Source organism: Ruditapes philippinarum, unplaced genomic scaffold (assembly GCF_026571515.1).
Source record: "Ruditapes philippinarum isolate M1 unplaced genomic scaffold, ASM2657151v2 ctg427_1_1_1_1, whole genome shotgun sequence".
Classification (NCBI taxonomy): Eukaryota; Metazoa; Mollusca; class Bivalvia; order Venerida; family Veneridae; genus Ruditapes; species Ruditapes philippinarum.
In genome coordinates, this window is record NW_026860379.1 from 383,672 (window position 1) to 408,496 (window position 24,825).

The 24,825-nt window shown below is 34.8% G+C and overlaps 1 pseudogene; it reads right to left on the reverse strand.

Annotated features, from left to right (window-relative positions):
- Positions 1-2,970: 2,970 nt before the first annotated feature.
- Positions 2,971-24,825, reverse strand: part of LOC132759838 (integrator complex subunit 3-like) — a 36,022-nt pseudogene continuing 14,167 nt past the window's right edge.

The window sequence follows — 24,825 nt, forward strand, 5'->3', positions numbered from 1 at the left end:
ACATATAAGGAAAATCAATGACCCCCGGGGCGGGGCCAATTTTGACCCAGGGCTTTTATTTGAACAAACTTGGTAGACACCCATTAGAAGATGTTTCATGCTGAATATCTTAGCTCTAGCTCTTTGAGTTCTTTCAAAGAAGATTTTGTAAGTTTTTACTATATGCATACAGGGAAAATCAATGACCCCCTGGGGCGGGGCCAATTTTGACCCCAGGGCTTTTATTTGAACAAACTTGGTACACACTCATTAGAAGATGTTTCATGCTGAATATCTTAGCTCTAGCTCTTTGGGTTCTTTAAAAGAAGAATTTTTAAGTTTTTACTATATGCATATAGGGAAAATCAATGACCCCCTGGGGCGGGGCCAATTTTGACCCCAGGGATTTTATTTGAACAAACTTGGTAGACACTCACTAGAAGATGTTTCATGCCAAATATCTAAGCTCTAGCTCTTAGGGTTTTTTAAAAGAAGATATTTAAAGTTTTTTCTTTCGGTTGCCATGGCAACCAGAGTTCTGCATGGAATTAAATTCTTTGAACAATTTTTAAAGGTGACCACCAAAGGAACATTCCTGTGAAGTTTGGATGAAATTGGCTTAGTGGTTTATGAGGAGATGTCATTTAAAGTAAAAGTTTACGGACGGACGCCGGACGAAAAGCGATCACAAAAGCTCACCCTGTCACTTTGTGACAGGTGAGCTAAAAACACTTGGCCATGGATGTCCCTTTTTCAAAATTAATCATGTCAAATTATATAATGGGTTTTGGTTTATTGACAACAAATCTCTATATGTGTTTAGAAGATTTTCATTTTATTATTTCATCAGTACATGATTTAACAATTGAGATTTCACATATAAACAAAAATAATAATATAAAAGTGTTGTTCATAAAACATTTAGCCTGTTTCATAGCAACATGTAAACAAATTTCAATCATTTCCTTTATATGTTACATATATGACAGAAGGATGGTTGTTATAGAAGGTCATCCCTCTTGCCCTCCAATTATCAATATACATGTATATAGAGACAATCCTCAGGAAAAGATCCATGAAAATAGGGATGGAAATGACTGCAAGGCTTCCTTTAAAGTAAGTTTGGGAAACATTTACTCCTTGATTTTGGCTTGTGACTTCCAAAATCTTATACTTTTCCTTCGTTACCTACTGTATATAATGTAACTTCAGATATCAGACATTTTGCAGTCTCTGAATACCAAATTTTGAAACCTAATGGAAGCCCTGCAATGAGTTTGCAATAACCTGGATACTCAGAAGGTTTGTTAGGAATTCTAAGAGTGTATGACCAAAAATATCTATAAATTTCATAGTGCTATAAATCCTGTCAAGAGAACGAAGTTGGTAATTTAAAATATTGGCAATCCATCAATTATGTAATTTTGTACTTTTTTATTTTGATACACAGAATTGACTGGTTTTTATATCACAAGCCGCTGAAAGTAATAACAGGGATGTTATTTATTTTATATATCTATCTAACTGTTGATTGCCCGTTAACTATTGTCTATTTGCAATTAAATTTTCACACTTCTGCACAGATGTTTTTATGGTATTTAAAAAGTTTTATCATTTCTATAATGGACATTCTTCTCAGAAAATTAACAAGAATGGGTTTGGTAAACTCAAATGTCCCCGGCAAAAATTCTTGTCTGTAACAAATTATGTTTTCAAGTAAGGTTTACCTTTTCAATCAGTTATAGACAGAAAAATTGCCAAAAAATTGTGAACAAAACTTCAAAGAGTCATGACCTTATGTTATTGTGAAAATATAAGTTGGCATGTCCTTGCTATTTGATGAAGTTGAAAAATATTCAACTTCCTGATAAATAATTATATAAATGCAAGACCTTGACCTTGAACCCAGTGACCCTTCAACTCCACCTTAACTTAAAAAGGCCATCAATTTGAGGCATGGCTAAAATAACCCCACAAAGCCTGTATCAACGAAAAATCTATTGTTAGCACAGGTGACCCTGACCTTGTGACTCCTAACACTGCATCATCCACTGTTATGAAAAATACCGTCAATAAAAAAAGATGTATAACGAAATGTGTAGAAATCTATTCTTGGCACCCTTGACCTACTGACCCTTAACTCAATCCAAAGAAAGAAGACCACTCAAGTTTTCTCTCTAAACAATATCAAAAACATGAGTAAATTATGAAGCAATTGGTTTAGTAAACCAAACTTACTGGTTAAGGGGCATAAAAATAATATAATTTCACGACAAGTACATTTACAACAGGATGAGGAAAATGATTTTTTCCCCTCAAGTATCAATTAGGATAACTGATTCTTTGACGTTTGAGGGACTACTCAATTAACTGTTTACCCGTTGCTATCCCTACATGAAAATAATGTAAATTGCATTGTTTTAACTCTTAAATCTTACTCAATCATTAAGTACATCCCCACAAAATCAATGTTTGCAGGGCAGTTTTAAAGTGATATAATGATCATTTTGTCATAGTCAAGTTAAGCTGAACTGTTTTTTTTTCTAATGTGAAGTCTACATATTTCAATTTGCTACATGACTGAAATTTTGAGGTAAGTAATTTTATGAAAATCATACCTTACAAGAGCATGCATATAGATTTCATGAGAGTATGTATACAATTTTCATGATACCCATCTCTACATATGCACAGGTTTTAATAAAATCTGTAATATGAACAACATGTTATCACATACAATGGATTATTACTACAGTTTCCTGGAGCATGTCCATACATTACAATGTTCACAAATATTTATATATTTTCTGTACATGATAATATGGATTTTGTGTGAAATCATCGCCAATAGGTGATGTGATAATGAAGCTGCCTCAAAGGTTGCATTTTAATTCTAGCAAACAATTCTGAAGTCCATGAATCACTTAGAAAAACAGGTACACTTTCATGAATCACATAGAAAAACAAGTACACTGAATCATGAATCACTTTCATGAATCACATAGAAAAACAGGTACACTTTCATGAATCACATGGAAAACATGTAATAATTTATGGACCTCATACAAAAACAGGTCATATTTCATGGACTTCACACAAACATAAGAGCCATGATGGCCTTATATCATCCATCAGATATCCATGGCTAGAAAAGGCAATATTTACTTCAGTGTTGAAGAAATCACTGGGTCAAATTCAATGCCACCCACACATTTGAGTGTACAAGTGTTTGGAAGATTTCAATTTTAAAAGTAGGTCACTAGGTCATTATAGTTACTATCAAATGTTTCAAGTAAAAATGAACTCAAACGTCCAAATATGTGGGGCCACAAAAGAGCATTTCCTAAAAAATAATAATCTTACTCTTTGCCATGTAATTTCAGACAAGACAGTGAAAATGTTTATTCTATGTAAAATAAGTGACCGCAAGGGATAGCCCAAATTTGTAGTTTTAAAATTTTGCTGAGGTCCACTAGGTATTTAAACATACCAAATACCTAAACTCTCTTGCCTTATAGTTTCTGAAGAGATTTTTATTAGTTTTCTATATAAATCAAGGTAACAAAAAATTGACCCTGTGGTGGGGATTACAGGGCCAGGATTTATTAAACTTTTGTTAAAAAACACCAGTTGACTTTCATGACAAATATCTAAGCTCTGGAAGAGTCATGAACGATTTTCTAGTATTTAATTGTAGTGCCTTTGACCTATTTGCACATCAGAATGGAACAAAATCTACTATGTGGTTTTCAGAGATTTTATTTAAATAATTGCTGGTAACAAGGCACGCAGGATGACACAACATGCCGACATTTTCTGCCGAGGTAAGATTAAAATAAACCATATTTCATTAACGCTTACCACCATAAACATTTGAAATGGACTTGTCCATCTTTCAATCTGGACTCTACCATTCATTATTTATAGGGAAAATTTCCACGATCAGACGGCATTAAAGTATGATTATGATAATAGAAAACAGGTCCTATTTTATAATTCACATAGAAATAGAGGTCAAAGTTCATGAACTTCAAATCGGAAGGTGAGAGGATCAAGTTCAGGGGTCTCCTGTAATGGTCGTACATGACATTCACAATCATCTAGCCTGCTTAAACTGTCATGCCAGAATGCAACCAGGAAGTGAAATTCAGATATGTATGTTTTTCCTTTCAAATAAGCACTTATTAAAAAGTAAGTACACTGTACATTATATCATTCATAAACAATGTTTCATCATTTAAATCCAGCACTTGCACAAGCTACTGCAGGAAAATCAATTTATACAGATCAAATGCATGTAAATTAAATTTCATGCATTTCCTGTCCCAACACATCACGTCATTAATTCAGTACGAGTCCGTTTCTCTTATAAAACACTTTTAAGCGTTATTTACTATCGCACATTGAAATTACGCAGTCACTTTAACCCCTCCGGCACTTTCAGTGCCAAATGGGGTTCGACTTTAAACCTGTACCTGTTCCTTTGAGGTATTTTCAACATCCAACACTTTTTGATCAGTCCTACATGTGTCAATCTGGTGAGAACCATTCTTAGCACAGTGAATAAAGTTTCGAGGAATTATGCACCAATTTACAAAGGTTTTTCTAAATCTTTCAGTCACTGTCATCCTCAACTGGAGCAACTTTTTTTCTCTTCTTGGCTTGTGGTTTTATGTTCTCCTCCTAAAATAAATGAACAAATAGTGAAGACAGTTATAGTGTACTTTAGAAACACTTAATTGGTGCAAAAGGTAATCATGTGAAATGAATATTATAAGGAAAATAATATGGAGGGTACATTACAAGGGTACATATTTGTTTTAAATCAAACTGCTTATATGCAAAGCCCCTCTTGGCATTAAGGCTTCCTATGAAGTTTGGAGAAATTCAAGCTGCTTGTGCCAAGTTTATAAAAACAAGCAATTATCATAGTATTGCAAGCAATCCGTAAGTCCCCTACCGGTAAGAACCCCAGCAACATTCTGAAGGGCCATTGGACATTCACTTATGTTTCTATTTTAAGTAAATTTGTTGAAAAAGTTCTTTAAAAGTGATCACAGGAAACAGTTTTTATGTACAGACAGACAGACGGACTGAAGGACACTCTAAAGTTATTTTTTAAACATCCCTGTTATCAAAATATAACATTTTTAAAAGCAAAATTTTTAAAAAGGAGATAACTCTTGAAATAAAGATGCAAGATGTCATACATGATGTGAGTGTAACAAAGAACAATTAGTAATGAAGGTATGAATAATGAATGTTTATTTTGAATTTGAAGTAAATGAAAGTTAAAAGAACGAATAAGAAAAATTAAAAGTTTAAGGAGGAGATAATTCTGGAAATATGGATGCTAGATTTATAAACCTTGTCATATTATTATGATGTGGGAGTTTGAAGAAAATCCTATCATGATTGAAGAAGTTGGAGTAAAAATTACCAATTTCTCGAAAAAAAAAGTCTAAGTTCAAAAGGGGCATAATTCTGGAAATAGTCTTGCTAGAGTATTGAACTTTCTCACAAATGTTGAGTGATAATAAGAAACATATATATGAAGTTTGAAGTAGATACATTCAGAAAAAAAGAAGTTATTAAAAAAAAAAACAATATTTTTTTTCATGAAAATTTTAAGTTCAAGGGAGGTAATTCTTATAAATTTTGTGCTAGAGTTGTAAACCTTATCACATATGATGTGGTTGATGACTAGCAAGTTATATTTAAAGTTTGAAGAAAATACCTTAAGAAATAAAGAACTTATAGTGAAAAAACTTAAAAACTAGAATCAGAAATCTTGAAATTCAGTCTATTTGTTGCCATAGCAACCAGAATTTTCAACATAGGAAGATAAGAAAAGGATGTGCATAATTTCCAGACTGCCATCTACCCATATATCAAGTTTCATAAAAATATTTTCAGTACTTTTTGCGTTATCGCGGGATCCAGTTTTGTGGACTGACGGACGGACAGACGGACGGAGGGTAAACCTAAAGTCCCCTCCGGTAAACCGGTAGGGGACTAACAAGAGCTCTCAAGAGGGCTGCATACTCGACTATTCTTAGTGCTTAATAGTAAAACAAGAGACCAGATAATGCATTCAAAAATGGCCATCGGAGAAGAGTTGAAACTATGTTTTTTCCATAATACATTATAAAGACTATGTAAACGAAGTGACAGAGCCATTCTGAACCAATGGGCAAGATTTAAATTCCCTTTTGTAGAAGTCTTATGCACAGTGCCACATGCCAAGAATCTGGAGAAGGTTGTTTTCAACATAAAAATTAAAGAATGATTATGTAAACTGAGTGACCACAAGAGTTGGGCCACTTATATATATAGATCCCTGGGGCATGATTTATGTACCTTTTGTAAATATTACATCTATATCTAAGTTATATACTACATACTCTGAGCATTTACATTTACCAATAATCTTTCACAAGCCAGCAAGATAGTTTTACCTTTAATTATAGATAACTGATGAGCCTTTGCCACTAGAATAGATCCAGGCCTAGCCAGTCAGCACATACATGTAGTCTGACCAGGCCACTAGGATAGATCCTGGCCTAACCAGTCAGCACATACATGTAGTCTGACCAGGCCATAGATCCAGGCCTAGCCAGTCAGCACATACATGTAGTCTGGCTAGGCCATAGATCCAGGCCTAGCCAGTCAGCACATACATGTAGTCTGACCAGGCCATTTACTGTTAGGTTGCTCAGTTTTTGCATTTTGACACTGAAATCTTTTCAACTTTATATTCAAAGCTTGGCAAATGCTTTACACATATTCAGCAAGTTAAGGGTTAATCAGCTGAAAATATTTCACCTCAATTATTACATTTTAGCTCCCTGGCAAGTCTCAAACTTTCATTATCAATTGAACAACCTACCTCACTACTAGATGATTCACTTTCGGAATCGTCAATCACAAGTTTACGATTCTTCGATGATTTACTGGATGATGAGCTCTGATTGGATGTTGATGCTGCTGCAGCTGCTGCCCTCCTCCCGGGAAGACCTCGTAAAACTCTTGTTGATTTTAAGTCCACAATATCCTCTGCTAGGGCTAATAGATCGCTAAACCTGCAAAACAAAGCATATTATTTTATGATGGGTTTTAGGTTATACCAACACAGTATAAGTCATGTGGCAACTTTTCAACTATAAAATTGGAAGAAGACCTCGGATGCCCTTACGTGCATTTTTTCTTGAAAGAATCCAAAGTCCTTGTCCAGATTCGAACCCACAGTGGTGAGGGGCAAGTGTTTAGCATACTCTGTTTATATATCCCTTCTCATAGATTAATACTTTCTGACCAAAACAATTCAGAAGTAATCTCTTTCAAAGAGTTCCTGTTACTTAAATTCTGGATGAAACAATCAATTTCATGTTAAATTGTGATATACTACTATATCTATAAAACAACGGAGCCCCTGTTCTGCTCTTGTGGTGCAATGGATCTCACAAAAACTTTTTTTTTCAGAAATAGGAAGATAATATATAATTTTTGAAGAGGAAAATGAGGCTGAATAAAGACCCTGAATTGGTCCTAATTAGCATTGATGACTGGTCTTGTTTAAATCAAATTTAGGGTGTTCGTAAAAAACAGCGCGAAAACAATTACAACATGAATTTGTAACAGAGCTCCCAACGTCCCCCGCTTCGGGGAAGTTTTATATGAAGCATAAAATTGTGCTATTTCAAAAGATTGAGGTATGGATCTCAGGACTTTCAGTCCAAAATTATGATCAAAGCTAGATCTGCATATGCAACAATAAATTTATTAAAGAAATAAAATGAAACACGGAATTTAAAAATCTATCATGTTAAGCTTTGACCTCTAAGTGTGACCTTGACCTTGGAGGTAGGGGTGCAGGTGTTGTGCATGACATATCATCTTATTATTGTTACTATTTGTGCCAAGTATTTTCAAAATCCCTTGAACTAAAAAAAAGTTATAGATCGGACACAAAATATACGCTATAACAGATTATGTTAATCTTTGAAGGTAGGGACCCATGTTTTGCTCCTGACATATCGTCTTATTATTGTGATTATTTGTGAAAAGTATTTATAAAATCCCTTGATCTATGAAAAAGTTATGGACTGGACACAAAATATACCCTATAACAGACTATGTAAATCTTTGACCTATATGTGTGACCTTGACCTTGGAGGTAGGGACACATGTGCTACGCATGACATATCATCTTATCATTGTGACTATTTGTGCCAAGTATTTTCAAAATCCCTTGATCTATGAAGAAGTTATGGACGGGACACAAAATATACCATATAACAGACTCTGTTAACATTTGACCTCCAAGTGTGACCTTGACCTTGCAGGTAGGAGTGCAGGTGTTGTACTTGACATATCATCTTCTTATTGTGACTTTATTGTGACTATTTGTGCCTAGTTATTTCAAAATCCTAAGAAGTTCTAGATTGGACACAAAATATACCCTAAAACAGACCATGTTAACTTTTGACCTCTAGGTGTCACCTTGAACTTGGAGGTAGGGATGCAGGTGTTGTGCATGACATATCGTCTTATTGTAGTGACTGTTTCTGCCAAGTATTTACAAAATCCTTTGATCTATGAAAAAGTTATGGACCGGACACAAAATATACCCTGTGACAGACTATGTTAATCTTTGACCTCCATGTGTGACCTTGACCTTGGAGGTAGGTGACCGGTTGTTGCGCATGACACATCATCTCATTATTGTAAATAATTGTGGCAAGTATTTACAAAATCCTTTCACAGATAAGAAAGTTATGGACCGGACACGACATATACATTCAAATAGACACTGTCGACCTTGAATGAGCAAGTGCGACCTTGACCCTGGAGGTAGGGGTCTGGTTGTTGCGCATGACACATCGTCTTATTAAAACAAACATTTGTGCCAAGTTATTTCGGATTCCTTGGATAAATGACAAAGTTCTGGACCGGACACAAAAGTGTGACAGACGGAGCCTATTTCTATATCCCCCTTTTTTCTTCGAAAGGCGGGGGACAAAAAGGTGCCCTATAAATGTAATACAGGGTAACCTCTGCAGAGTGGCCATCTATGGAACAATAATCTCTTCATAACAACACCACCAAATTAAAACCTCTCCAGAGCAACACCTCTCAGCAACACCAAAATCTTTTTTTCTGAAATGACGTTGCTCTGCCGAGGTTGTACCGTATTTCTGTTCTTAGTAAGTTATCAAGCACTGACTATAAGTATTGATTTTCTAAAAACTTCACGTTACAAAACAAATGACAGCAGACGTCATTCATCAAGATTTATCAAAATAACTGCAAAACCTGTTAATGGAGGATGACATCTGACTTTTGATTGATTTATATTGAGGAAAAGAAAGATCATTTGGTACATTTAGAAAGCTTACTTTGTCTTCTGTGACTCGCTCGCCGTCTGCTGAATTTGTTGTAATGCTGTCTGAATGCTTTCATGATTTAACACTGTAAAATATACAAGTCATATCTTAAACATCTTTACATACATCTTTAGGCCAACAGTTGCAAATAAAGGGTAAATAAGATTGGCCAGCCTTAAAAATATCTTTGTTTTCCTTTCCAGAAGTGTTTCAAATAACAAGAGCTGTCGGTAGGACAGCACGCCCGACTATTCTAAGTGCTTGATAGTAAAAGAGCCTTGATAATGTTAAATTTTTTAAGTTCACAAAAGGGGTAATTTTTTTTTATAAATTCATGTTATAGGCCTAAGAGAGAGTCTAATTATACAGTAATGTCACAAGGGTGTTTTATTGAGTATAATAATACTAATTACTTAAGATGTTTTATCAAGTAAATCACTGCTTTATTATTATGAATGCATAAAATTGTCCCAAAAAGGCACAAACACTTCAGTAGTTATTGAGATAACAGCTTACAAGCAAAACTTTACCATGAATTTCTAAGTTGAAAAAGGGGAGAAAAATCAGCCTAAATGCAAGATAGAATTATGGATCTTTGTCAGTGACCTACAATTATGACCCTAAATGCATATGTGAAGTTTTAAATAAATATCTTTAATAGTTATTGAGATATGTAAAACTTGCATGTAAACATTAACCAAGAGACTAAGTAGAAAAGGGGATATGAATCATCCTTAATGCAAGATAGAGTTATGGAACTTGGTCAGTGACATACAATCATGACCCTCCAATTATGACCCTAAGTGCATGTGTAAAGTTTCAAGTAAATATCTTTGAAGACCTTTAATCTTTAACCAAAACTTCTAAGTTTCAAAGGGGCAAATAATTCTGCAAATATTTTAGGCAGAGTTATGCAATTTTGCAAACTGATGTACATTGTTACTATAAAAAAGTATTTCAAATTTCAATTGAATATCTCAAGCAATCATTGAGATATTTGACACTACAAAAAAACTTTAACCAAAATTTCCAAAGTTCCAAAGGGGCATAATTCTGTCAATATTGTAGGCAGAGTTATCCAACTTGTCAATCTGATGTACCTTGTCACTATAAATAAGTATTGTAAGTTTCAATTGAATATCTCAAGCAATAATTGAGATATTTGACTTTACAAAAAACTTTAACCAAAATTTCTAAGTTAAAAAGGGGCATAATTCTGTCAATATTGTAGGCAGAGTTATCCAACTTGTCAATCTGATGTACATTGTTACTATAAATAAGTATTGTAAGTTTCAATTGAATATCTCAAGCAATCATTGAGATATTTGACTTTACAAAAAACTTTAACCAAAATTTCTAAGTTAAAAAGGGGCATAATTCTGTCAATATTGTATGTAGAGTTATCCAACTTGTCAATCTGATGTACCTTGTTACTATAAATAAGTATTGTAAGTTTCAATTGAATATCTCAAGTAATAATTGAGATATTTGACTTTACAAAAAACTTTAACCAACGCAGACGCGGACGCTGACGCCGACGCCGGGGCGACTACAATAGCTCTCATATTCTTTGAATAGTCGAGCTAAAAACCAATACCTTTAATCTTTAACCTGCCAGTGACTAGCCTTTGCCACCAGTTTAGAACCATGTCAGTCTGCGCACTCGTACATTCTTACCAGGCTCTAAACTGTTGCTAGCTCTTTTTGTTGGTTTGCAGGTAACCATTCGAATCAAATGTGCGAGATCAATTGTCAAAGAGCAATTTTTGTCGTACCAAAGATCGAACCAGCAAACCCTGGATTACAAAATTGATGTTCTCCCTATTGAGCAAAGAGGGCAAACCTCAGTTTGGAAGTCCTTAAACTTCAAATGGACTGTTCCAAATTCAAAACGGGGTTAATCCATTTCACAAATTCAGCAGGTTAAGGGTTTAATTAAATACAAGTACAACGTAGTAAACAAGAGCTGTCCGTAAGACAGCGCGCTCGACTTTTTTATTGCTTGCCAATAAAAAAAGTTTTTGCAGTAAAAGGCAATACAAGAATCTCTGTATTTTTAAAGTGAACTAGTTGTTTGATACCCTTGAATATTACAGCAATGTTTATATGACATAATTTATGGTAAAGTGAACAAGTGGATAGGAATGAATTTTTTTAGATTTTTTAAGTTTTTTAGTGCTTGCCTATAATACAAAACATTGACAGTTAAGGGCCATAATTCAAATAAAATCTTTGACAGAATTACCTTCTCCTGGACATGTTTGGGAATCATGATTGTAAACAAGTATTCCAACTTTCAAATTAATATCTCAAACAGTTCAGTCAAAAAGTGGACTGGTACTAAAAACTTAACCAAGATTCTAAGTCGATAAAAGGCCTTAATTTTTAAAACAAATCCTTGACAGAGTTACCTTCTCTTGCGTACAGATGGGGGTAATGATGTGAAATAGCATTAAAAGTTTCAAAGCAATATCTCAAAGGGTTAAGGCAATAAGTGGATTTTACCCATATTCAATGTATTTTCTAAGTCAAAAAAGGGGCATAATTCTGTCAAAAACCTTGACAGAGTTATGTCCTCTTGTCTGTTGATGAAGGTCGTGATGGTAAACAAGTATGGTCAGTTTCAAAGCAATACCTCCAATGGTTTTGAAATAAAGTGAGGTGGTACAAAAAACTTAACCAAGCTCAATACACTTTCTAAGTCAAACAAGAGCTGTCCGTAAGACAGCGCGCTCGACTTTTTTATTGCTTGCCAATAAAAAAAGTTTTTGCAGTAAAAGGCAATACAAGAATCTCTGTATTTTTAAAGTGAACAATGGCCATGAGCATTAAGATATTTAGTGAAGAATTATTTTACTGAATTGTGTGATACCCTTGAACACTGCAGCAAAGTTTGAAATGTTTAAGTCAAAAGAGGGCTGGTAAGAAAGAAAAAAAAACTGAGTTGAGCCTTAAATAAATTTAATAGTATTATACTACTGATTTTAATTTCAAGTACAAAAAGAGAAAAATAACTAGTTGTTTGATACCCTTGAATATTACAGCAATGTTTATATGACATAATTTATGGTAAAGTGAACAAGTGGATAGGAATGAATTTTTTTAGATTTTTTAAGTTTTTTAGTGCTTGCCTATAATACAAAACATTGACAGTTAAGGGCCATAATTCAAATAAAATCTTTGACAGAATTACCTTCTCCTGGACATGTTTGGGAATCATGATTGTAAACAAGTATTCCAACTTTCAAATTAATATCTCAAACAGTTCAGTCAAAAAGTGGACTGGTACTAAAAACTTAACCAAGATTCTAAGTCGATAAAAGGCCTTAATTTTTAAAACAAATCCTTGACAGAGTTACCTTCTCTTGCGTACAGATGGGGGTAATGATGTGAAATAGCATTAAAAGTTTCAAAGCAATATCTCAAAGGGTTAAGGCAATAAGTGGATTTTACCCATATTCAATGTATTTTCTAAGTAAAAAAGGGGCATAATTCTGTCAAAAACCTTGACAGAGTTATGTCCTCTTGTCTGTTGATGAAGGTCGTGATGGTAAACAAGTATGGTCAGTTTCAAAGCAATACCTCCAATGGTTTTGAAATAAAGTGAGGTGGTACAAAAAACTTAACCAAGCTCAATACACTTTCTAAGTCAAAAAAGGGCCATAATTCTGTCAAAAACCTTGACAGAGTTATGTACTCTTGTCTGTAGATGGAGGTTATGATGGTGAACAAGTATGGTAAGTTTCAAAGCCATACTTGTAATACTTCTGAAATAAAGTGGGGTGGTACGAAAAACTTAACCAAGGTGTGACGCCAACGCCGACGCTAACGCCGACGCCGGGGCGAGTAGGATAGCTCCCCTTTTCATAGAAAAGTCGAGCTAAAAAGGGCCATAATTCTGTCAAAAACCTTGACAGAGTTATGTTCTCTTGTCTGTAGATGGAGGTTATGATGGTGAACAAGTATGGTAAGTTTCAAAGCCATACTTGTAATACTTCTGAAATAAAGTGGGGTGGTACGAAAAACTTAACCAAGGTGTGACGCCAACGCCGACGCCGACGCCGGGGCGAGTAGGATAGCTCCCCTTTTCATAGAAAAGTCGAGCTAAAAAAGGGTTGAACTTACATGAGATATTTCTGCATATTTGTCGCATATGGTCAAGATGGGATAGAATTTGATCTGCGTTAGGAATATCCTTCTTTGTGTTGGAACCCGGTCTGCAAAATATAAAGTAATTTTTTGTAAGAACCAATCAAAGAATATTTTTATTTAGTCTCATCAAAATCTGTTGTTTATTTACTTTTTTTGAATTCTGCACTCGCCTTTTCTTGCAGTTTTCATGTAATTTGTTTTCTTTACTTGACAAAGAGGTACTACAATTTGCAAACTTGATTTTTTTTATTAAAATATCAGAAATGCTTCCTCATATCAAAGAATCAAAAGGCCTTGTGGGATTAAAACCCACAGTGATGAAGGGCAAGTGATCTGAAGTCAACAACCATAATCTGCTTGGTCACAAGACATCCTGTACACAGTAAATAAGTTTAAGGACATAGCTAAAATGGCGGCCAAACTTTCTGTTTGTTATTATAATCCATACAACCAAACAGCCCATTTGGTATCATGAGCCTCTGTTTGTAATAAAAAGAAAACCTAAATGCCCATTTCTTTGACAAAAAAAATATCTTAACATTATTAAAATCTTTATAAGTAAGATACAGTATTAAAATTATTTTTCGTTAACAGTGAATAATATTTTGGTCGTCAAAATTGACTAGTCAAAGGTTTATTGGCATTTAAAGAAACATGTCTCATGTCACGTAACCATATAAGTTAATACACATGGAAAAGTAATAAATATTTGACATTTAGTGGTAGACAGTTTCGTGGCTTTTATATTAACAGTTACTTAAATCAAAGTAAATGAATACTATCCTATGGCAAGTTTCTTTTTTAAATTTTCATCTTATGAAAGCAATACCCATTCTGAGGATTTGGCGAAAACAACATGAAGTTTCTATGGAAACAATAACAATTCCAAGCTTTTATGATAAAAAAACCCCCAAAAAAACAAGTGCACTGCATTCAATGTTAACACTCATCTGTTCACCACTTTTGAAAAAGTTTCTTAATTTTAAAAGAGGCATAACTCCAAAAGTATTGCTTTCAGAATTATGCCCCATGTCTAACAACTGCACCTTGTCAAGATAAGCAAGTATTCAAAGTGTTTCATGTTGAAATCTTAAAAAATTTGAATAATGGGTTACATTAAAGTTTTTTGCACGATGACAATGACGATGACGTGATCATAATAGTTCGACTTTTTCTTCAAAACAGACGAGCTAAAAAACCAATCAGGATTCTATGAATGCAAAACCAATCCTAAGGTTTTTAAATGAACAAACACAACACTATAATATCTACCTATGGCGCTTCTTGCTCGGTGTCCCTCCGTTCACTTTTGAAAACTGAGAATAGATCAATTCCGCTAATTTGTCCTCGAATTCCTGAGCCCAGTAGTTCAGAATTGAAACAGTAAAAAAGTCATTTCTTTTACATTCTCTACACAGAATCGGTCGCAAGAGATCAGATGAGGGGCTGAAAAAGAAAAAGGAATTTTATAGACAAACAGGAAAGTCAACAAATTGTCAAATTTACAACTTTGTGTCATTGCAACAATTTTTATCACCAAACAGTTAAACCATTTAATCATGGCTTTACCAACTTCAAAAATCCCTTGCTACATGACAGAGTCATGGACTGGATAAAATTTTCTAACTATTGCCCTTTGACTTTGAAGTGTGACCTTGACCATGGAGCTCTGGTCTAAGTCTTGCGCATGACATACCTACCATCTAATCATGCTTAACATTTGTAACAACATGTTTCAAAATCTCTTGATGCATGAGTAATGGACTGGACAGGGTTTTCAAACACACAGACTCAGGGACAGGGATAACACTATTTTACCATTGTCAGTATCATGGCAGGGCCATAATAAAGGAATAAATGTGCGATGAGGAATGCTAAGTAACCAAGACGGATAGACAAAAAAACATAAACATACAGACTGCATAATAAAATTAAATCCTAGATAAAAACAACATACCAGTCTTGCTTTAGTAACACCATTATGCTAGTTAAAGCCTCTGCATGAGCTGTGGAATATAAAATAAAATAACTTAAGATAATTCAATAATTTCATTTAGTAAGATATAATCTATATCCCTCACTTTATGAATCTCAGTACATTCTACAAAATTTATATCACCTTTTGTTTATTTAACAAATTAATCATGGACAATAATAAGAGATGAATACACGGCAGAGTAGGGCCGGAAGGTGATAATCGGCCCGTAAAATGAATAATGGCCCCAAGGGCTTCAGCCCGAGGGCATTACTCATTTCAGGACCGATTATCACCTTCTGGCACAACTAAGACCTGTATTAATGTCTTTAATACACTTGGTAGATCTAATAGTAGCATTTTTCTAAACAAAATACTTTGGTACATGTATTTCTTTCCTTGAAAATCCTGTCTGAATTTCTACTGTACAGTACAGTAACTTCTACAGAGTTGTTTACTTTTTGTATGTTCAAAGTACATTACTGTAGAATCTAGAAGCAAGTTTTATTTTCATTTTTTTCGGAATGAATTTGTCGTATTGTTTCTTTAAATTTCAATAGTAATAAAACTGTGTTTGTACGAAATACGCTTAAGCTCTCATAAAAAAACAAGCGATTCATGTAATCATAAAATGCTTAAAATCTACTTTCATTTTTACAGTGAACTGTTTGATGACGTAAAATGTGACGTCATTGTTTCAGTTTGTGCACGTGCACATGTTCAGCGGGCTGATAACTAGTTCTCGGCCCCGGGCCGCAAACTCATAATAGGTCACGTGACACTCATATCAGTTGAAAACATACAATTTTGTTACTATATATAGTAACAAGTGTATTAAGCAAGTTTACGGACTGGTTGGTCAGACTGAGGAAGGTATATGGCCCGAAGCGCAGCAAACAGTTTAGAGCCAGGTCAGGCTGCAGGATTGTGTGGACTGGCCTGGCTCTATACTGGTGGGAAAAAAAGGATTATTACATTTTGTTCAAGCAGGTTAAGGATTTATAAATCTAAGGATCAGGATGTAATAAGAAAACATAAAACAATCTAGAGACTTACTTTGAAAGTCAAGTTTGGGTAGGATAGGCATTATGTGTTCTACGGGTATATTGTGAGCTGTGATGAGCTGCCATAGGAAGTACTGTTCTAAAGTCTCCCATTCCAAGCTGGCATCTGAAATAGTAAAAATTTATTTTTATCTCTTCTCCTTTTTTTCCTTTTTTTCCATCAAGCAGACACAGTAAATGCTAAACAGAAATTTTGTTGAAAGAAAAACAAGACAATTTCAAAACCATTTAATATACCTACTTATGACTGAGACAGAACTATTTATAGAAACACTTGTAGAGGACCATTATTCCTGTGAAGTTTGGTCAAAATCCATCATATAGTTCAGGAGTTGTTGTTTAGAGAACAAATGACTTAACTGAGTGCCTTCACAAAGCTCACCTCTGGTGCTTTTACAGGACTACTGAAATAGCTACAGTCATATATGGCCGCAGAAAGTTAAAAAAAAAAATGTTGTGAACAGATAAACAACTAATGGCCATCAAGTCATTCCACTCTGACAATCCTCACATAATGATTCAATCATCAAGAGGCTTGGAAGAAAATTCAACTGCTAAAGCACGTTACTACCACATATCACAAAAACTGCACGAACAAGACTAAACAGAATCATGGGATTGTGTTCTTTTTGATCCATGTGCTGGACTTCAACATACTCAATAGAGATTCACTAAATGATGTTATTAAACATTTAAGATCTAAACTCAAGCCATGTAATTTTTGTAAGAGACGATTTTTATAATTTTAATAAGTCACCAAGGTCAATTTTCATCTCTGAAGAATCTTGTGGTAAAAGTCCACTATGTATACCAAATGCTAATTACCTAAGTCCTTGGCCTTATAGTATTTGAGAACAATTTTGTGCCCCTACTTTAGTGGCAGGCATTTAGATTTACCCTTGTCCGTCCATCCTTCCTCCAGTCCGTCCGTTCTCTTTTGTGTCGCATGTAACTCATAAAGTATTTGACCTAGAGTCATGAAACTTTACAGGAATGTTGATCAGCAAGTGTAGTTGTGCACCTGGGTATTTTCGTCTGGATATTTTTAGTATTTTCAGAGTTATTGCCCTTGACTTAGTAAAATTTTGCTATTTTCAACTTGTGTCGCATGTAACTCAAAAAGTATTTGACCTAGAGTCATGAAACTTTACAGGAATGTTGATCAGCATGTGTAGTTGTGCACCTGGGTATTTTCGTCTGGATATTTTTAGTATTTTAAGAGTTATTGCCCTTGACTTAGTAAAATTTTGCAATTTTCAACTTGTCGCACGTAACTCAAAAAGTATTTGACCTAGAATCATGAAACTTTACAGGAATGTTGATCAGCATGTGTAATTGTGCACCTGGGTATTTTCATCTGGATATTTTTAGTATTTTTAGAGTTATTGCCCTTGACTTAGTAAAATTTTGCAATTTTCAACTTGTGTCGCATGTAACTCAAAAAGTATTTGACCTAGAGTCATGAAACTATACAGGAATGTTGATCAGCATGTGTAGTTGTGCACCTGGGTTTTTTCATCTGGATATTTTTAGTATTTTTAGAGTTATTGCCCTTGACTTAGTAAAATTTTGCAATTTTCAACTTGTGTCGCATGTAATTCAAAAAGTATTTGACCTAGTCATGAAACTTTACAGGAATGTTGATCAGCATGTGTAGTTGTGCACCTGGGTATTTTCGTCTAGATTTATTCAGTATTTTTAGAGTTATTGCCCTTGACTTATTAAATTTTGCAATTTTCAACTTGTGTCGCATGTAATTCAAAAAGGATTTGACCTAGAGCCATTAAACCTTACGGGAAGGTTGCTCAGCATATTTAGTTTTTTACCTGGGGTTTCGCTTGTGGATTTATCCAGTATTTGTAGAGTTATTTCCCTTGACTTAGTAAAAACCGTTTCATTATGTTGTTATTTGTTCCTTGAGTGCTTGAGTTAGAATCAAAGAACTTTACAGGAATAATGATCAACATCACTCAATTACAGGAAAAACTAGAGGATACTTTTGTAAAAAAGCGCATGTCTCCCCCACTGCTGAGAATAACTGTGAATGGAAACAGGAATGGAAATGGAGATAAGATAATGTAAATACCCGGTAGTCACTTCAATGAAGGCTGTCTATGGATGGTTTCTATTGTTAAGGTTGTATGAGAAGATGCTTCCTAAACTGTTTGTTTTTAACCAGGTATTCAATTTTGAAAATCCTGGTTATTCAATCAGCGTTTGGCAGGCGGGCGTCAAACGAAATTGCACTTGATGGTCATATCATATATAAGAACTCTAGTTATCATCCGGAAATGAGAAAATGACCAATGGTCACTGTGACCTTAACCTTTGACCTACTGACCCCATAAACAAGAGGGATCATCTGCTCAATAAGGCCAATAATCCTATGAAGTTTGAGGGTTGTAGGTCTAAAGGAACTCTAGTTATCATCCGGAAAGGAGAAATTAACCAACGGTCGCTGTGACCTTGACCTTTGACCTACTGACCATTAAAACAATAGGGATCATTTGATTAATAAGACCAATCATCCTATGAAGTTTGAGGATTGTAGGTCAAAAGGAACTCTAGTTATCATCCGGAAATGAGAAATTGACCAACGGTCACTGTGACCTTGACCTTTGACCTCAAAAACAATAGGGATCATCTGCTCTATAAGACCAATCATCCTATGAAGTTTGAGGGCTGTAGGTCAAAAGGAACTCTAGTTATCATCCGGAAACGAGAAATTGACCAACGGTCACTGTGACCTTGACCTTTGAACTACTGACCCCAAAAACAATAGGGATCATCTGCTCAATAAGACCAATCATCCTATGAAGTTTGAGGTCTGTAGGTCTAAAGGAACTCTAGTTATCATCCGGAAACGAAAAAATTGACCAACGGTCAGTGTGACCTTGACCTTTGACCTACTGAACCCCAAAAACAATAGGGATCATCAGCTCTATAAGACCAATCATCCTATGAAGTTTGAGGGCTGTAGGTCAAAAGGAACTCTAGTTATCATCCGGAAACGAGAAATTGACCAACGGTCACTGTGACCTTGACCTTTGAACTACTGACCCCAAAAAACAATAGGGATCATCAGCTCTATTAGACCAATCATCCTATGAAGTTTGAGGGCTGTAGGTCAAAAGGAACTCTAGTTATCGTCCGGAAACGAAGAATGGACGGACGGACTGACGGACGGACGGACAGACTGACGGACGGACGGACGGACAGGGTAAAAACAATATGTCTCCCCCCAGTTTGAGGGTTGTAGGTCAAAAGGAACTCTAGTTATCATCCGGAAACGAGAAATTGACCAACGGTCACTGTGACCTTGACCTTTGAACTACTGACCCCAAAAACAATAGGGATCATCTGCTCAATAAGACCAATCATCCTATGAAGTTTGAGGTCTGTAGGTCTAAAGGAACTCTAGTTATCATCCGGAAACGAGAAATTGACCAACGGTCAGTGTGACCTTGACCTTTGACCTACTGACCCCAAAAACAATAGGGATCATCAGCTCTATAAGACCAATCATCCTATGAAGTTTGAGGGCTGTAGGTCAAAAGGAACTCTAGTTATCGTCCGGAAACGAAGAATGGACGGACGGACGGACTGACGGACGGACAGGGCAAAAACAATATGTCTCCCCCCGAGGTGGGGGAGACATAATGATTCACATCACTGTGAAGCTATGCACCTAGGACTTTGCATGAGTTTTTTTTTTCACTTTTGTTAGAGTTATTGCCTTTGACTTACAATAGTATAAATTTGCAATTTTCAACTTGTTCATGCATAGCTCAAAAAATATTTGACTTGTAGGCCTGAAAGTTTACAAGAATGTTGGTCAGCATGTGTACTTATGCACCTTGGGGTTTGTTTGTGGATTTATTCAGTATTTGTAAAGTTCTTGCCCTTTACTTAGTAAAAGATTTTTAGTTTTCAAAAAATATTTGACCTAGAGTCCTAAGATTGACAGAACTGTGGCATGGTGGGGGCACCCCGTGTTCTATGGACACATTTCTAGTTTTTCTCTCAAATAAACCTATTAAAAGACAAATGACACCCAAGTCTGTAGAAATATTGAATGATTAACTTAAAGGTAGCAACTTGTCCATAAAATATATAAAGCATTAGTTTATATTTACATATGACACAAAGAGCCTGTAAACTATCTTTGGAGCTCCATCGTTCCTTTAAATGATAACAATCATCATTCCCTTTAAATGATAACAATTCTCATTCCCTTTAAATGATAACAATTTTCATTCGCTTTAAATGATAACAATTTTCATTCCCTTTAAATGATAACAATTTTCATTCCCTTTAAATGATAACAATTTTCATTCCCTTTAAATGATAACAATTTTCATTTCCTTTAAATGATAACAATTTTCATTCCCTTTAAATGATAACAATTTTCATTCCCTTTAATGATAACAATTTCCATGATAATCATAATTTCCTTTAAATGATAACAATCATCATTTCCTCTAAATCGTAACAATTATCATTTCGTTTAAATCAGAACAATTATCATTTTAATTTGTTATCAAAAATCATAATTAGTTAATGAGCTTTCCATCACAGACAGGTATTTTTCATTTCAAAATGGATGATAAAATTGCATATTTTTATTATAAATAACTTACTTTTAATAAATTATTTATAATAAATTACAACCTCTGTAGTGACCGACCCTCCTTACAGCAATTACCTCTTACAACAACCATACTAATTCATCTTAAAGTAAGACTTCACAATAAATTTTATCTCTAAAAACAAGAACTGTCAGAGGACAGTAACGCTGGACTATTCAAAAAGTTGTTACAAGGGTGTTTCATTGAGTATAATAATGCTTACCTATATGAATACATAAAATTGTCCGAAAAGGTACAAACCCTTCAGTAGTTATGGAGATGCCAGCTTACAAGCAAAATTTACCTAGAATTTCTAAGTAAAAAAAGGGGCATAATTATGCAAAAAAGCAAATCAGAGTTATGGGACTTATGCCAATCATCTTAGATAGTCACAGAGAACAAGTGTGTGAAGTTTCAATCCATTCCCTTCAGTAGTTATGGAGATACCAGCTTACACGCAACAACTTAACCAAGAAATTCTAAGTCGAAAAAGGGGCATAATTATGTAAAAAAGCAAATCAGAGTTATCAGACGTGTGCCAATCATCTAAGATAATCACAGAGAACAAGTGTGTGAAGTTTCAATCCATTCCCTTCAGTAGTTATGGAGATACCAGCTAACACACAAAAACTTAACCAAGAATTTCAAAGTCGAGAAAGGGGCATAATTATGTAAAAATTATGTAAAAAAGCAAATCAAAAAAAGTTTTGGGACTTGTGCCAATCATCTTAGTTAATCACAGAGAACAAGGGTGTGAAGTTTCAATCCATTCCCTTCTGTAGTTATGGAGATACCAGCTTTAACCAAGAATTTCTAAGTTGAAAAAGGGGCATAATTACGTAAAAAAGCAAATCAGAGTTATGGGACTTGTGCCAATCATCTTAGATAATCACAAAGAACAAGTGTGTAAAGTTTCAATCCATTCCCTTCCGTAGTTATGGAGATACCAGCTTACACGCAAAAACTTAACCAAGAATTTCTAAGTCGAAAAAGGGGCATAATTATGTAAACAAGAACGTGTTTGTTAAACACAAATGCCCCCGGCTCAGATTCTTGTCAGTAGCAATATTTCAAAAAATGTTCACCCATTCACTCAGTTATGGACAGAAAAAATGCCAAAAAATTGTAAACACAAGTTATATAGCTTGACAAAGTCATGGCATTTTGTAATTGTGAAAAATATAAGTTGCCAAGTCATTGCTCTGACTTGTGAAGTTGAAAAATATTCATCTTCATGCAAGTTATCTTCCTACCAAATATGAAATACATCTGTCATTAAATAAAGGCTGTGTGGGCAAAAGTGTAAAAATCTATTTTGAGCACTGGTGACCTTGACCAAACTGACCCCTAACTCCATCCAAAAGAAGAATACCATGTAAGTTATCTTCCTGCCAAATATGAAATACATCTGTCAATAAGTAAAGGCTGTATGGGCAAAAGTGTAAAAATCTATTTTTAGCACTGGTGACCTTGACCCAACTGACCCCTTACTCCATCCAAAGAAAGAATACCATGCAAGTTATCTTCCTACCAAATATGAAATACATCTGTCAATAAATAAAGGCTGTATGGGCAAAAGTGTAAAAATCTATTTTTAGCACTGGTGACCTTGACCCAACTGACCACTAACTCCATCAAAGTTTATGTTTCTATCAAAATTAATAAACATCTGTCTATAGAATAAAATCAATCACACCTGTAAAAAATGTAAAAATCTATTTTTAACATTTGGTGACCTTGACATGGTAACATTTACCTTGACCCAAAATGACCCATTATGCATTAACAGACCCAAAGGAAGGAAGGACCTCCCTTGGCATGTTTGTATTAAAACTAAAACATCAAAATAAAATATAAAGGCTGTATGAGCAAAAAATGTTTATATTTATTTTTTAAACCAGTGACCTTGACCTTGACCCTAGAGACCGCTTACTCCACAAAAAATTAAGGACCATCAAAGGTATCCACCTACTAAATATGAAAAGATATCAAATTAAAGAAAATTAAGCAATTAGGAGCAAATTTAAATAAAATGCCAAACTTGCCGAATAGGTTAACCAGACCCGGCCCCTTTTTTTCCAAAATGAAAAAAAGGGGAAAAACTGGGAAATAGGGGGGAACAGTTTTAAAAAACTTGGGAATAAAACCCTTAAATTTTTTTTTGATAAAATAAAATTGGAAAAATTTTAAAAAACCATTTTGTATTGAAAAAACTTAAGATATTTTCCCCAAATTGCCCCCTTTTTTAAAAATTTAAACCAAATTTTTCAATTTTTTAAATGCTGAAAAGGGGCCCAAAAACTTTGGGAAAAATGGAAAAACCCCGAAATTAGGGAACTTGCCCAGATTTATTACTTTGGGGATTGATTAATAAGTGTGAAAAATTAAAAAGCCCTTGGGACAAAAGGGGAAAATTTAAAAAAAAACCAAATTTCCGTTCTTGGTTAACCTCGTACGGACAGACGGACGGACGGACGGTTCAATCACTATATGCCCGGGGGCATAAAAAGCAAATTAGAGTTATGGGAGTTACGCCAATCATCTTAGATAATCACAGAGAACAAATGTGTGAAGTTTCAATCCATTCCCTTCAGTAGTTATGGAGGTACCAGCTTAAACGCAAAAAATTAACCAAGAATTTCCAAGTCGAAAAAGGGGCATAATAATGTAAACTAGAACTGTGTCCAAAGGACACGGATGCCCTCACTGAAAACATATATATGGTATATAGTGAAAAAATCAACAAAGGGCCATAATTCTGTTAAATTTGGTCGCAGCAAAAAATTCCTTCCTTTACTACCATCTACACATAAAGGTTGTTCTTCCCTGGAAGTTTAAGCAAAATCTGCCATCCGGTTTAAGAGGAGTTGCGTTCACAAAATTTCTATATGGTATATAGTGAAAAAAATCAACAAAGGGCCATAATTCTGTTATATTTGGTCGCAGCAAAAATTCTTTCCTTTACTACCATCTACGCATTAAGGTTGTTCATCCCTGGAAGTTGAAGCAAAATCTGCCATCCGGTTTAAGAGGAGTTGCGTTCACAAAATTTCTATATGGTATATAGTGAAACAAGAGGGCCATGATGGCCCTGAGGTCGCTCACCTGTATTGAGGCCCCCGTAGCGGGGCTAGTTTAAACCCCAGGGCTTTTATTTGAACACACTTGGGAGACACTCATAAGAAGATGTTTCATGATGTTAAGTTTTTACTACACACATATAATGAAAAACAATGACCTCCCCCCCTTCTTTGGCAGGGCCAATTTTATTTGAACAAACTTGGTAGACACCCACAAAAAGATGTTTCCTGCAATCTAACCTCTAGCTCATTGGGTTTTTTAAAAGAAGATTTTTTAAGTTTTTACTATACACATATAGTTAAAAACAATGATACCTCTGGGGCGGGGCCAGTTTTAGCCCCAGGGCTGTTATTTGAACAATCTTTGTAGACACTTACTAGAAGATGTTTCATGCTAAATATCTTAACTCTAGCTATTTGGGTTTTTTCAAAGAAGATTTTTAAGTTTTTGACATACACATATAAGGAAAATCAATGATCCCCAGGGCGGGGCCAATTTTGACCACAGGGCTTCTATTTGAACAAACTTTGTAGACACTCACTAGAAGATGTTTCATGATT